This window comes from Gracilinanus agilis, chromosome 2, assembly GCF_016433145.1.
Source record: "Gracilinanus agilis isolate LMUSP501 chromosome 2, AgileGrace, whole genome shotgun sequence".
Classification (NCBI taxonomy): domain Eukaryota; kingdom Metazoa; phylum Chordata; class Mammalia; order Didelphimorphia; family Didelphidae; genus Gracilinanus; species Gracilinanus agilis.
The window spans coordinates 656103611-656115830 of NC_058131.1; positions in this window are offsets into that span (position 1 = coordinate 656103611).

Here is a 12220-nt window from a genome sequence, read left to right on the forward strand (position 1 = left end):
CTTAACAGTGGTTACTATGAAAAATATGACTAATTCACAAGCATTTATTACATGCCTACCAGCGTGCCAGGTGCTGGGCTGAAAATGCAATATGAAACAGCGGCATAATATGGCTTCCCTCCAAAACACAAAACCAGTATTGTAGCTAGAGAGCTGGCCTCACTAGCCTTGTGTAAGTCATTTCTCCCTCCGTGTCCCAGACATCTTTTAAAGACACAGGCTGGGTTGAGAAAAAGCTGGAAAGATCTATATGAACTGATGCAGAGTGAAATAAGCAGAACTTGGAAAGCATCATACACAATAACAGCAGTATTGTACGATGGTCAACTGTGAAAACTTGGCTGCTCTAGCAATTACAACAATCTGGAACAATCCCGAGAGACTTATGACAGGGAATGCTATCCCCCTCCAGAGAAAGAACTGTGGGAGTCAGATGGACACGGATCAAAGCCGACTATCTTTCACATCTGTGTGAAACCGTATTTACGGTTTTATTGGAGAATTGGGGGTTTTGCACAAGTGTGCTCTTACAACAATGACCAATATGGAAGGGTATTTCACATGATAATACATATATGGCCCAGATCAAATTGCTTACCATCTCCAAATGGGGGAAGGGAATGGGGAAAGGGAGATGGTTTGGATCTTATAATTTTGGAAAGTGTATGTTGATATTATTGTTACATGTAATTGAGAAAATAAAATATCTTTGAATTAAAAAAAGAAAAGACACAGTCTAGGAGCACCAGTTAGCACAGTGGGTTCAGATATGTCCTCAAACACTTCTTAGCTATGTGACCTTGGGCAAGTCACAACCCTCTTTACCTAGTTCTTATCCTTCTGTCTTAGAGCAATTGCTGAAGCAGAAAGTAAGAGTTAAAAAAAAAAAGAGGGAGAAGGGAGAAGAAGGGAGGAGAAGGGAGAAGGGAGAAGAAGAAGGAGGAGGAGGAGGAGGAGGAGGAGGAGGAGGAAGAGTATATATGTGTATATACACACATATATACATATATATGTAAACACATGCACACAATACAGTATGTCTGTGTATATATTGTAAATATATATGTATGCATGTGTAATGGATATTTTGATATATACATATACATATAGTATATGTGTGTATTTTAAACATATGCATGTATGTGTGTTTATATTTAAATACATACAGGTATACACACAGAGTGTGTGTTTTAAATTTATATGCATGTATGTGGTGTATATTTTAAATATCCATATGCATTATAGAGTTAAACATACACATGTGTCATGTAGTTTGTATGTATGTATTATTTTAAAAAACATATGTAGATGTCATGAAGCTTAAAGATACACACGTATGTGTCATGTTTTAAAGGTACACGTGTATGTGTTTTCTTAAATATATGTACACAATATATGTTTGCATGTATACATACAAATATATTGTGAATTTATTTCAAATATGTACTGTATACATTTAAACATATACACAATATATTTGTGTGTTTTAAATATGCATATAGTATAATGTGTACATATACATACAGTATGCATTGTATGTTTTAAATATATACATGTATTATAATAGATTTTATACATATATACAAACACAGATAGTCCATATGTGTGTGTATTTCAAATATATACATAACCATGTATATGTATGTGTATATGTGTGTATATGTGTATATATAAAAATTCTTACCTTCTGTTTTAATATAATTTTTTTAAACCCTTACCTTCTGTCTTGGAGTCAATACTGTGTATTGGCTCCTAGGTGGAAGAGTGGTAAGGGTAGGCAATGGGGGTCAAGTGACTTGCCCAGGGTCACACAGCTGGGAAGTGGCTAAGGTCAGATTTGAACCTAGGACCTCCTGTCTCTAGGTCTGGCTGTCAATCCACTGAGCCACCCAGCTGCTCCCTTTAGTATAATTTCTAAGACAGAAGTGCAGCAAGGGTTGGGCAGTTAGGGTTAAGTGATTTGTCCAAGATCTCACCACCAGGAAGTGTCTGAGCTCCTCCCTGCTCCAAGCCTAGCACTCTATCCACTGTGCTGCCTAGCTGCCCCCTGGTCTGTAACATATTATCCATTAATCAATAATCATGTATTAAGTGATGATTATGTGCCAGGGACCATGCTTAGCTCTAGGTGCATGAAGACAAGAAATGAAAACTGTGTAAGGGAGCTTCTAGTCTTTTGGGGAGACAGTATATATGTACACTTGAGTATGCAAAACAACTATATGCAAAATGGATTAAAAATAAATACAAGGTGGTTTGAGAGGGAAACTCCTAGCAATTAGAGGGGAAAGGCTGAATGTGAGGAAGGTGGGCTGTTGAAGGAAGTGAGGGATTCTCTGAGGTGGAAGCAAGATGGGGGCGGGCAGAATTCCAGGTATGAAGGCTGGCTGGTCTAGAGATATAAAGGTGGGAGACAGAGTAACGTATAAGAAAAAATGAAGACCACTTTGACCGGACTGTAGCAGATGGAGAGGGAGCGATGTACAGTGAGGCTAGAAAGATAGACTGGACCTACGTTGTAAAAAGCTTTAGGTGGTTCACTGGATAAAGAGGCTAGAGATGGGAGGTCCTGGGTTCAAACCTGACCTCAGACACTTCCTAGCTGTGTGACCCTGGGCAAGTCACTTGACTCCCATTGCCCAGCCCTTGCCACTCTTCTGCTTTGGAGCTGTTATTTAGTATTGATTCCAAGACAGATGGTAAGAGGTTTTTTTTTTTTAAATAAAGTCAATGAAGAATGTAAATGACATGAAGGTCAAGAGGAAGAGGACAAGAATGGAGGAGAAGAGTGTGAAGAATGGTATCAGTATCTAGAAACTGAGTCACTTGGAGTATTTCCCTCTCCTTCATCTTACCTCAGTTGCCTTGCATCCGACAATCTACAGAAACCCTGGTACATAAATATCCTGAGGCTATTGTCATGCACCCAGGCTTCCACACTTATCTTATACTACACCACAAAGTGAAATCAGAAGCCCAACAAAATATCTAAGAAGCATGCTATTATTATAAACATTGACTAGAACAAATCAAAGCCCAACTCCTGGAACCACAGTGCTGACGTTTTCTCTAATTTCTCGTTAAAGGCAACATCAAGGTTGTATATTTTGGGCACCGGCGGGCCCCATAATGCTTTGCCCTGTCTAATGTCTGTTCTGAACCATTAGAAATTATATCAGCTGAACCATGGGAGGAGGAAGGGGGCAGGTGGGACCATTGTGCTCTGAGAGTATACAGACATTTCTACCCACGCAGCATCTTTATTCTGCTAGTGTATTTAAAGAGAAGAAGCAATTATTTGAAACTAATGTTCATCATTCACGAAGCAATCATGGGTAGAAAGAAAGAGGCAAGGAGGATTCTAGTTACATTAAGTCTATGCCATTATGCACATCTTGGACCCACTGTGTGTCAGTGTTCTCTGCTAGTATACCAAACCCATGCAGAAAGATATCCAGTGGACCTGGGGTTGGGGGGAAGAGGTAGGGGAAGGATTTCCTTTTTCCCGTGGTATCCCCCGTGCCTGAGTTATTATGCCACATCAAGTATAGTCTTAGCATGGTTCTGAAGGAGTCTATGACCATTTGTCACCTCAGGTTCTACAGAATACTGTGTACCTGTTAATATGGTCTAAAAGTCCTTCCACCAAAAGAGCCTGCCAAGAGGGACTAGGAACAAGACAGTTTCAAAATTAAGTCATTAAGGAAGTGTAGCCATAGCCCTATTGTTAGAAGCAACTGCTCTGGTAAGATTGTTTCACCTACTCTAGCATCTTTTCAGAGAAACAATTAATGTACCAAAAAAACAAAACAGAACAACCTAGTGATTTTAGGCCAAAGAAACCCACAGAAATCTCTTCCTCCCTACCTGCCTCATCATACTCTTTCCCCTACCTTGTCCTATGCCCTCTCTCTGGGTCCAGAGTCCCCAGAAACCTTTTCATGGCTGAGAGGGGGAATTAATGTGAAAGAATGTAAACAAACACCCCTAACATATGCCCTGGCGTGCCCACACCCAAAGCCAGTAGTTTCCTGGTGCCCTTACAATCTAAAATGAGATATGTATAGATCAACAGATATTCTATTTTTCTAGGCTGAGAATCACAGGCATATAAAAGGCAGGAAACACAACATATATGTCTGCTGCCATAAGAAACTTCAGAAGCATTACTGACACACAAATGAATTTGCTTGGATTGCATCTACACTTTAAGGAACAGTAGATTTAATCTAATTAAATCAAATATTGATTAGGCACCCACTAAATGCAATGACTATACTAGTTGCCATGGATACAAAAAATTTTTAAAAGGGCCCAGCTCCTGCTCTCAGGGCCATAGATAGTCTAATAGGAGAGATAAAAGATGTGCCCAAATAAATACAATAACAGCGAAAATGTTATACAGATAAAACAGAGACGGAGACAAAATACTGAAGGAGAATTTGAGGAGGGAGAGAGAACCTTCAGCTGTCAGGAAAAGAGAATCCAGGAGCGGGGGAGTAACAGCTAGTTTTCTGACAGGGAAGACAGGATGTGAAGGGGAACAACGCCAAATAAGATTGGAAAGGTAGGTTAGAGACAAATTGTAGGGGGCCCTTAGATACTAGGCCAAAAGGATAGTATTTTTACCATCAAAGCAACAAGCAACCAGTGAAGGTTGACCCATCAAATGATCTAGCCAGTCCTTACGATAGTTATTTTGGCAGCTGTGTAAAAGGATGGATTGGAGAGGAAAGCAGATTCTCAGAGATGGAAGGGACCTCAAAAAGAAGAGTTGAGAACATCTTTTTAATAATCCAGAAGAAGAGGTGATAGGGGCCTAGAATAGGGTGATGAAAAAGTGAGAGTTAAGAGTTGAGATGGGAGATAACTCATGGTGTGATGGAAAAAAAAAAACAACAGCAAGACTAAGAAACTATTTCAGCATGAGAGGTAAGGGAAAGGAGAGACTCAAAGATCCCAGAATCCAGGACCTCAGAGACTCTCTACGTCCAACCTAGCCTAGAACAGGATTGTTCCTTACAGTGTCCCTGGAAATGGTCATGACAGAGAACCCATGACACCTCCAGAGCCATCGTTCTAATTTTAGATAGCTCCAGGAATTAGGATTGGGGCAGTTAGGTGGTACAGTGGATAGAGCACTGCGCTTAGAATCAGGAAGACTCATCTTCATGAGTTCAAATTTAGCCTCAGACACTTAGTAGATAGTGTGACCCATAGCAAGTCACTTAACCCTATTTACCTCAATTTCCCCATTTGTAAGATGAGCTGGAGAAGGAAATGGCAAACTTCTTTATTATATTTGCCAAGAAAACCCCAAATGGGATCAGAGAGTTGAACACAACTGAAAATGATTAAACAACAATAAAAAATAATTAGGGTTATGTCCAGTCAAACCCAGACCCCCTGAAACTTCCATTTAGGACTCCTAATTTTGTCTTCTGGGAACATATTCTCCCCAGAGACTTACTTCCTCTGATCTCCTGTTGAAAGCCTTCTCTTCCTCCAACGTCTCCCCTCAGGGCAATTTCTTCCATGAAGATACAAGACTTGATTGAGTTAAGATACAAAGCTCAAATGGAGTTGAGGGTGGGGCATAGTAAAAGGTGGTGTTATATCCATTGAGAAATGAACCCCAGTGATAAGGTGAAGAAAGGGAAAGTTGCAAAAGGGATTAGGGTTCCCTCAAGAATTAATCTTGGAACTGCCTAGATAACCGAGAGACAGGTGAATAAGCTGAAGGAATAATCAGAGCATCAGCTGTGCATGTGAGAGGAGTAAAGGGTGAGTTCTGAGAGAAGAGCAAATTTCTGTAGGCAGGTTCCAAAGAACATCAACAATGATAACCTTAAGGAAAATTCCAACCTGAAATCAGCAAGTCAGTCAATAAACATCTCTTAAATGCCTACTATGTGCTATTTGCTGAAGATACAAAAGAAGCAAATGACAGTTCCTGCCCTCAAGGACCTCACAATCTAATGGGAGAGAAAGCAAACTAACATGAATAAGCAAGCTACGTACAGGAAAAATTGGAGATCAAAGAGGAAAGGCACCAGGAATTAGAGAAGTTAAGAAAGGTCTCCTTTGGAAGATGGCATTTTAATTTGGACTAGAAGGAAGTCAGGGATGACAGAAGGCTGAGTTGAAGAGGGAGAACATTCTAGGTATGGGAATAGCCAGAGAAAATGCTCAGAGCTGAGTGATGGAGGGTTTTGTTGTTGGGAAGAACAGTAAGAAAGAGTGTCAAAGAGTACATGGTAGGGAGTAAAATGTTAGCTGGAAAGGAGACAAGGGAGATAGGTTACAAAGGGCTTTGGATTCCAGACAGGATTTTGTATTTGATTCCAGCAAGCACAAGGAGCCACTGGAATTGATTAAGTGTGTGGCCCAAGGGAGGGAGGGGTGTCTATTTGTAACATGATTGGACCTGCAAGGTACACTTGGAGCCCAAAGAGAAAAAAAGGACTGTGTTTCTCTAGGGCCCTATGGAGTTGAAAAATAAGGTTTAACCTGGGTAGAAAATTGGAAACAAGGGTGAACTGCCAAGAGTTGGCAATGACGCCAAAGACCAAGGCTGAAAAGTACTTATGGATTGGAAGAGTGGTGAAATGAAGATCCAGAAGAACCTGAAGGAACAGCATGGCAGGTAAGTATAAAGAGGAGCCAGGAGAATAGAATAACATGTATTTAGAGCTAAAAAGGGACCCCAAAGATCCAGTTCAACTCATTTTAGAGAGGCTGAGAGACTTTGTGAGCTGCTCAATATCACATAGGTAGTAAGAGATAAGGGAAATCTCTGTTCTAATTCTGGCCCTGCACTAGCCCTGGCAAGCCACATCCTCTCTTCAGTCTCCAGGTTCCTCGTTTGTAAATTGAGTGGAGTCAAATTTGCTAATCATATTCTATATTCTTAGGATATTTCGAACTGGAATGAATGAGTAACTGAGGCTGCATACTGTAACTGACCTCACCTGCGTATATTCTATCCCTGGGACTCACTGGCATTTGTAAGAAAACAGTTGTACACCTGAAGTGATGATGTGCACCGTAGAAACAGAAATAGAATAACAAATAGAAAGTGTTGGAGAGGGGGAAGAACTAGAAATGAGAAGAGAGGAAAGTTTCAGAGGTACTCGTGTTCCCAGGGCATGATTTCGGAGCCAAAATCTGCAGTTGGAGTTAGGAATTAGTTTAGGGTTTGGCAATCGAATGAGGGGGATTTGGATATTTGTCCTCAATACGGACTGTCAATTGGTCACCTGGACAGGTGAACCCCATATTCAAACATCTCCAAAAGAAGCCTGGCAGAGAAGCCCAAATGGGCAAGTCACCTAACCACGCCTCATCTGTGAAATGAGAGGATTGGACTCATTTGCTTCTAAGACCTCTCCCAGCTCTAAATCTCCAATCTTAAGTTCCAAATGGTCAGTGAGGTCTGTGAGCTCACAACTGAGGCTTTCACTGAAATGGATTTGTTCAGAGTCAGAACTAAAGTCCCCTTAAGAGCCAGTCTATATAGGTCCTAGAGGCTGCTTCCTCTTCTACCTCTGGGAAAAGTCCAGTTTGGGCTCCAACTAGAGAAAGACAGATGCTCCTCAGAGACTGATCTGGGATTACTAAGAGAAGGGAAACAGAATAACCCAACCTGGAGTGAAGCAGCAAGCTCTAGAAGGTTCCCCGGTACAGATGGACGGATACACCACGATCACAGATTGACACACCTCGACAAACACACACGCACAGGTCTCCCATGACTAATCACAATAAAGATAATAAGAGCATAATGACATTATTCCAGTAACACTATCAGCTTTTTCCCCCTGGTCTAAGTAATGCAAGAATGCTCATGCTCACATCCCCACACAGGCATGTGGAGACAGACACGCCCACATGCTGGCAAGAACTATCCTTCCCCAATACCACTTCCCTCCTCCAGACAGTAGAGCAACACAATGCTGCCATAGGAGGGAAGATGTTGGCTAGGATGGGCCCCAAAAGAGGAAAAGCCCAGGCTGAACCCTAAACACTGAACCCAAAAGCCAGAAGAGGAGGGATAAAATGGATTGTCGCATTCACACAGTCTCTCCCACCTCTCTCCACTGCCCAAAGATCAGGTCCCAAACTCTCAGAACCTGAGACCTTTTGCCTTTTCAGACCTTCTCATCTTTGCCTTCTCAACTTCCTCAAGGAAGGTTCCCTGTGGCCAGGGAATGGGGCTTCCCTGGCTTTCAAGCTTATTACCTGTTTTGTTTTATTTTTTTTTAACCTTTATTTTCTGTTCTAGTAACAACTCTAAGACAGAAGGGCAATGGCCAGGCAATTGAGAGATTAAATGACTTGCCCAAGGTCACACAGGTAGGAAATGTCTCAGGTTAGATTTGAAGCCAGCTCCTCCCAAGTCCAGATCTGGCACTCTATATCCACTGTGTAACCTAGCTATTCCTTACTTGGACTTTATTAATTGAATGCCCTGATCACTAAGCTTATTGCCCAATGGCTATTTAACATAGCAAAGAAATAATAAATATAGTAAAAAGTTTAACAAGTAAAAATATAAGGGGGCAGCTGGGTGGCTCAGTGGATTGAAAACCAAGCCTAGAGACGGGAGGTCCTGGGTTCAAATACGGCCTCAGACACTTCCTAGCTGTGTGACCCTGGGCAAGTCACTTAACCCCCATTGCCTAGCCCTTACCACTCTTCTGCACTGGAGCCAATACACAGTATTGACTCCAAGACGGATGTAAGGGTTTAAAAAAAAAAGTAAAGTAAAATATGTTTGGGTTCTTTGGATAAAATGATTGTTGATTTTCTACATTTGGCCTGAGAATTATTTCTGAATTGAATTCCTTTCACTTTTTCTATCTTGGCCCCAAATGCAATTAATGACTGCTTCGATAAAGTCAATAGTATGGAGGGTTTATTACATTTGCTTGTTTTTCTAGACCAATAATTCCATATGGTAAGGAACTCCCTCTATCAGATTAGATGAGCATCTTTTCTGTCCTTCTCATCTTAGAGAGTTGCCTGGGACCCCATGTAAGTTGTCATACCCTAAGTAAAGAAATCTTGGAGGGAAGGGCAGAAAAGCCTCCTGATCTCCATCCCCAGGAGGGTGTAGTAGAGAAAACACTAGTCTTACAGATAAATGGTCTAGGTCAGAGTCCCCGGCCTTCCTCTTACCACTTATTACCTATATGACCTTGGACAACTCACGACTTCCTTGAACCTTGACCTTGCTATGTCACGGCTCTCCCTTTGCTATATGATGCATGACATCCTCTGCTTCTCCAAACCAGAAATCTTCCTCTAGAAATATTTCTCTCCATGGAGATCTAGCCTCAGTCACCTCCAAGTTGTTCTTGCCAACTCCTCCTCTGATTAACTCACTCTTCTCCTCTGATTATTGTTCTTGTTCATAATTCTATGCCTCTCCCCCACCCATCCTCCTACCCCCACCTACCCACCATACTGGCCCCAAGCTGTCTCTCTCATTATTAGCGCATTTCGGACCCACTACAAAGCTCACATCCACACCCCACCTACACAGTGCTGGCTTAGCTACAGCAAACAGGAGTACAGCCATGAAGCCCAAACCACTTGGGGGGATAGAGAAGGGGGAGGAAAAGGGTTTCATCCCAAAGGTAGACAGGTCTTTGGGCTAGGATGTGAAGAAAGGTTGCCTGAGGAGGGTGCTCAGACCTGTGACTGGTTCCTTTCACTGAAGCAGATGATGCTCTCTCCTGGAGTTCTCTCTGCATTCACATGCTTGGGCTAACATTCCATTTTTCTGCTAGTTTTCACCCCTCTTGCATTGGAAGCTGGAATGAGAAAGGGAAATGTTCAGCCTAAAGGGAGAAGTTTTCTGAAAGTCACACCCAGAATTACATACACTTAAAAGCTGCAAACACCGTAATTAACTCTCACTGTTTCTTCTCCTTCCCTGTTCTGGTGACTGAAATAGAACAAACCCTTCCATCAGAAAAAGAGAGGAGAGTTCACTGTGAATGTGTTGAGCATTTGGGGAACAGGAGACTGGGGACTCAGCTGAAAGCTGCATCTTTATTTTTGTAAGTGTCTCAATTAGTAATTAGGAGATAACAGTGAAAGCTAACAGAGCTGATTGGGGGTGGGGGGGGCTGCCTAGGGTAGCAGACAGAGCATTGTGGCCAGAACACATCTAGAGGCAGAATAAATCCAATTAAACCCACTAATAAGCAGGTCATTTTTTCTCTTTTTGGACCTTGATTTCCCCTTTTCCTAAAAGGGACTGGAGTAGATCAAGTTATCCATATGCGTCTATTAAGTCCTTCCCATGGACCAGGCATAGTGCTAAATGCTGGAGATACAAAGAAAGACAAAAGATAGTCCCTGCCTTCAAAGAACTTGTACTTTAGTGGAGGAGACAGCATATGGATAAGCAGGTAGAGTCAAGACACAAAGCATGATGCTCAAATATTTTACCCTAACTCCATTTCACATTGATCGCCGTTAGGCACATCCATAACACAGAGAATGTATGGGGTGAAATATCCAATTTCAGAGCCTATAGATGTTTCTTTTTATCTGACATCTAGTCAGAAAAAAAATCTAAAAAGGTTGTTTTTTTTAAAGGAACATTGCTCTTTAAGGTTCACCAAGATTTACAAGCATTCATTCATTATATACTACAAATAGTCCTAAGAGATAGATAATACTATTTGCTCTATCTCCATTTAATAGAGGAGGAAATAGGCTCAGAGACTTTAACTGATCAAGCTCATGACTCCTAGACTCCAAGCCCAATCATCTTTCCTTTCTACTCACTTTCTCTCTTTCTTGCCAAGTAACCAAGGGAGTATGAAGAACCACCCACTAGAAAAAGAAAACAAAAGTAACCTTGTCTTTAAAAAAAAAACAAAAAAAAACTTGTCTTCTCTCGGAGTCAATAACAAGTATAAGGCAGAAGACTAGTAAGAGCTAGGCAATGGGGATTAAATGACTTGCCCAGGGTCACACAGCTAGGAAGTATCTGAGGCCAGATTTGAACCCAGAACCCCCATCTTCAGGCTGTTGTGAGGATTAACTAATATTTATAAATACTGGCATGGCATACAGTAAATGCTATATAAATGTTTATTCCCTTTTTCCTACTGTCCCCTCACCCCTACCCCTGAGGAGGCCAGGCATGGGAAGTGTTTCTAAGGATAGTTGATCCTAGATTCAGCATTTTATCTTTTCGTCTACCCCAAAGGAAAAGTGCGAATTTGCCCAGAACACAGAGTCAAATGTCAAATGTCACCTGGAGGTCTTCCAAATGAGGCAATACATTAGGAAAGAGCTCTATAGCTGTGAAGAGCTATATAAATACAAGCTATTGTTATCATCCAACCTTGGGCAGGAGGGTCAATAGTGTGGGAAAGAATCTGGATTGGGAAAACAATTAAGGGGTTTGTAGACACATGTGAAGTTGGGGGAGGGAATGCACTGGTGAGAACCTACAACACAAAGCATGTCACTTCTCCACTCCTTGAGCCTGGCAGGTCCCACAAGAGCTCCCAGGTAAACTTTGCCCATTCTGATTTCAACTGATCTTCTCTTTCAGCATTGGCACTTCAGGGTCATTGTTTAACTCCCATCATTAAACTATAACCAACTGACCTCTCTAACCTTTGCTTGTGAACTAAGCCCTAGTCCACAACACACTCTGGCTTCAGGGGGAGGAGAGGGGAGTGTAATATAGTCTAATGGAAATAGCATTGGTCCTGCACAAAGGAGATGCTAGTTTGAGTCTAAGATTTAGGACAGGAATTTTATATCTCCAAGTCTCAGTTTCCTCATCTGAAAAATGGGTATTATAATGCATGCACTACCTTTCTCACAGGTTGTTTAAAGGAAAATATGAATGTTCTATACTTTAATTCCCTGTTGATCTCACAAAGGTGAGCATTTCTTCAGTGGAGATCAGAGCCCCCTGACTCACCTACCCATAATTTACCTTTTTTAATTCTTGTCCACATTGTCCCATAAATCCTCCACGGAGGATCTGCCCTTTTAAAGGGGATGTGGATGAGGACTCTACCCTCTCCACATGTGGAACTAGAATCCTATACTGGAGGGCAGCTAGTTAACTCAGTGAATTGAAAACCAGGCGTAGAGCAGGAGGTCCTGGGTTCAAAGATGACATCAAACACTTCCTAGCTGAGTGCTCTTACTACTCTTCTGCTGATGGAAGGTGAGGGTT